Below are 4,422 nucleotides of genomic sequence, written 5' to 3'. Positions count from 1 at the left end.
CGGATTAATATTCGTCTACCTACATGACAAAATTTATTCCCCATATATTCAAACTAATATGCAGTAGTAGATTTCAGTATTTAATATTATATATTAAAATAGAATAAATAAATGAAACCTTTTTTTGGGTTATATAGATGCGTCATTTTATTTGGATAAAGATATGATTGTAGAACGTGGAGAGGAAGGATGGTTTTGGACAAGTGAATTTTTGTACGTCCTTTTACTAATTTTATTATAGCCGTTTTTACGAGGAAGAAAATTTTGTATATATATAAAATGAAAAATAACACTTAATTTATTTTAAATAAATAAAAATAAAATGACATATTCTATGTAATAACTATTTTTATCCATCCATCAAAGAGAATTTACTTTTATTTTTTTCATTGTTTTTCTTTTTCATCATAGCAGCACCTTTCATTATACATATAATAATTGATTTCATTTATTTCATATGACAACATGGGCCATGCAGACACTTTCCTGTATGTTTATGAACATAGGGCCCTGTCTCATTAGGTTGGAAACAGGCCAAATTAGCAAATAATCCCTGAAAATTACTGGACACATCATTGAATTAATTAGTCTCGAAAAATTTGTTTATAACAATTTAATTATTATTCATGTAGAAAGTTTAGGAATAGCACTTTTATTAAAATTTGGCTAATATTTAATTAGTAAAAAAAAAAATTAAATTTTATACCATTAAAAATTAATAATAACTAATTAATGGCTACAAAATATAAAACTTGTTTGACACCTAACATTTCTCTTACTTTAATTCTTCAGAAACTTTCTAACGCATCAATTTAATTTTAAAAGATGAGATCAACTTGATCCCTTTTTTCCCTTCATGGATTAATTTTAATGTTACATGAATCTTTTTAAGACTAAAATTAAAGGATGTCATATGTATCTTTTTATATTCACATGTATATATTGAAAGTAACATCAATAATAACTCTTGGATTATCAATTTTAAAATTTCACATTTTAGATTAAAACGAAAAGTTGAGATAAATATCTAAGAAGTCTCAATTTTAGACAAAACAACAATCTATTTTATTAGTTTACACCTTGTTTTCTCTCCCTTCGTAATTCACAGTGTTTGTCACTTGCACACTATTTACGAAATTTGAAATAAAAATATTAATCACAAATTATATTTACTAAAATGTCGTTATATAATAATTAGTTTTAATATGAATATTTTATTTTTAGTTCAATATATGTTGCATTGAAATACGACAATAGTATATAACAAATACTATGCCCCAAAAAGAGGCATAATAAGTAATGATAGAATATATAGATATTCTTTTCTACATGACAAATACATTCTCTTTATCGTTGATAAGTTTCAAATTTATATCCACGTACAAAACGAAAAGAAAATTCACAACACTCCAACACTCTCACACTACCTTCTGATCAAAACTCAGAGCAATTCAGGTAATATACGTGAATCTTACCATGTATTTTGGCATGGTCCCGTAAGCTAAAGGGATAACACTAAATATTATTATTAATTAATTGTGTATTTAAATTATTTTTTAATTAATAAAAAATACATATTTAATTAAGAAAAAGATTAGATAGGGGTGATAATGGGATAGGTAGAGGCGGATTTTTGTTCTATTCGATCCCGCCCTATCCTATAAAAAAATCGCATCGAATTCGTCTCGGTCTTATCCATAAGTAGTAAAATGTTAAATCTTAACCCGTCTTTGTGGGTACCTGTCCCGCTCATANAGAGGTGGATTTAAAATCCATTTTAGTGCGAAAGCTGATAATTTTTCCACTCTAAATGAGTAAGAACGAGATGAATACCACAAATTCGAGCATTATTAGTACTCCTAAGATTGGATTTGCCTTTTCCGCTTTTTCTTAGGTATATAATTATTATGAACACATGGGAAATATTCATTGGCTCCTTGACTATGCGTAACTTTTTAGGGCGATTATTATTATTTCTTTTATGTGTATACTATACCCTATACATAATGTATAATTTATAATAGCTGTATCTCTTAGACCCAGTATAATTGGTTTGTATATATGTGTGTGCTGTGTGGATGTATATAACTGTGTCTAGTTACATAAATTTAGGATGTGTACCCAATTGGTCAATTTTCATGTGGTTTTCTAGGGGTATAATTTTTCTGAATTTTGTAGTTTATGATTTTTGGTTCTGTAATATCTTATTTATGGACGTTAGTTGTTTTATCTTTTTATATAATCGTGCGTCTTTTGTTTATGATTTTGCATACACATTCAGCCAGTCCTAGAATTTTTCGAATTAGCGATAGATTTTAGGGCCATTTTTTTTTTAAGTTTAGCAGGGAATTAGTTATTAGTGACAAAAATAATAACACATAAAATCCATTGTTAAAACTTAAAAGTGATTTTGCTAATAGTTAGCGTCAAATTTTAAAGTCAGGTACTAATTTGTAATAAAAACAGTAACAAATTGTTTAATAAAATTCATCACTATTGAAAAATGTCGTCTTTAATTTTTTATTGAAATGCGTTTTTTGACAAGCTAATTTGCAATGGACTTTTAAAACAAAAACTTTGCTACCATGAACATACCGTTGTCGTTTGAGTTTACTAATTTAATTTAAATACAACCGCCAAGTAAAACGTCTGCAAACAATTCCCACCATACGATGCAAGAATATAATAACGAATTTTGCAACAAAACAGTTTATCTGTTGCTAAATTCTAGAAAAAATTTTTCCTAAATTTTCGTCACTATTTAGACTAAGTTTATCACTAATTACTGATGGAAAAAATTTGTCCTCAAATTCATCAATAATAAAAAAGATTTGGTATTGGCTATAATTTTCAATTTTGCATATCTTATATGTAGGCATTATTTACTACTTTTTTTTCATATACATTGTGCGTTATTTTTCTAGTTATTTGCATAATTTTTGTGTACTTGTGTTGTTTCTAGATTTGTATATATCTTATGCATTCTTGTGATCTTACCGTATACATATATATCGTCAGTCTAATATGAATTCTGAGTATAGTTTAGAGTTTGAAAGCAATAAAAGACCCATGAAACAACATCCAAAATAAGGTTTATATACTTTCAATTTCCATACTTTGTATACTACATTCATTTTTGTTGAGTTTCGGACCTTAGGATCAGAATACAATAAAAGTTCTTGAAAAATTTACAATCAAATTTTGTTTTGATGGTCTATATACTCTATGGTAGTTCGCAACAACATATTCAAGGATAGTTCTCAACCTGTGACTTTAAGGATATATTAAAGACTTATAGAGACACTTACAATAGTCTATTTAGTAAAGGAGAACACCGAAAATGGACTAAAGTTAAAGGATGTAACTTTCGAAGTAAACAAAACAACTCTCCTCTATAATTGTGGAATATCAAAAAGTATACTTTTTATACTTAAAATGATCGAATAATTTAAAAGAAAAATCCTTAACAATATTTAATTTAATTTAATATTAATTTTTTTTTATTAAAGAAAGACTCGATTTTACGACCTTTTAAGTGAGTACAGAAAGATTATAAGAAGTATAGCTCATTTATCTATATCAATTTTTTGTAGTCAACATTTACTCAGTTTTTTTTCAAATTTACCCTCCTAACCCTAAACCATGATTGCCATCATTCTCAATCGTTCTTACTACTCCTCTCTTCTCTCACCTCTCAAAACACATTCACAATCACAATCACAACCACTACCAATACAACATCAACAACAACCGCCGTCAACCCCATCTATCGCTGCCGTGGCTACCCCCAACAACAACAATAATCACCACCCCTTCATCCAGCACCTTTGTCTTCATCTCACGTTTGTCGAGCATTCTGGCTATTATCATTGTCGTTTTCGTGTCAATCCTTATCATGCCATGGTCTTCTTTCTGCAAGTTTAATTTGCCAAGCACCGCTATTTCTGTGCCCTATTGCCCCTCCTTTGTTCTTCTCGTTCTTCCCATGTCTCCATCTGTCTGGTTTTTTCATTTTGCTTTGCTCCCTCCTCTCTTCCTTTTACTTGATTTCCTGGATTTTAGTTTGTTCTTCATTCTTTTATTTTTTCTAATTTTTTTCTCTTTTGTATGAATCATTTTCCTGCTTGGCCATTACTGATTTTGATTTTGGTTTGCTTTTCGTGCTGTATCCTGTTTTGAGTTTTTTTTTTTTTGAAATTGGTTCTATTTGTTAGTTGAATTTAGTGGTATACTGGCCTTTTTCTAGTTTTGGTAGTTGTGGGTTTGGGATTGTGGTGGCGGCTGTCAGTTTTTTTCGATAGAACGTAGGTTGTGTGGTTGGAGTGACAGTGGCGGTGGTTTGAGGTTGAGGTAATAACAGCAGCTATTGGGTGGGGGGATAATGTCAATGACAATATAAGGAGAATATTAGAATGATGATAA

At 29.2% G+C, this 4,422-nt stretch overlaps 1 protein-coding gene across 1 annotated transcript in view; it reads left to right on the top strand.

The window, feature by feature from the left end:
- LOC107470758 (protein EMBRYONIC FLOWER 1) overlaps positions 1–4,422 on the top strand; it is a 76,971-nt gene that overhangs the window by 65,384 nt on the left and 7,165 nt on the right. The gene's annotated exons all lie outside the window — the stretch shown is intronic.

The sequence above is a fragment of the Arachis duranensis genome, chromosome 10 (genome assembly GCF_000817695.3).
Source record: "Arachis duranensis cultivar V14167 chromosome 10, aradu.V14167.gnm2.J7QH, whole genome shotgun sequence".
NCBI lineage: Eukaryota > Viridiplantae > Streptophyta > Magnoliopsida > Fabales > Fabaceae > Arachis > Arachis duranensis.
This window is presented reverse-complemented; position numbering and strand designations above follow the sequence as displayed.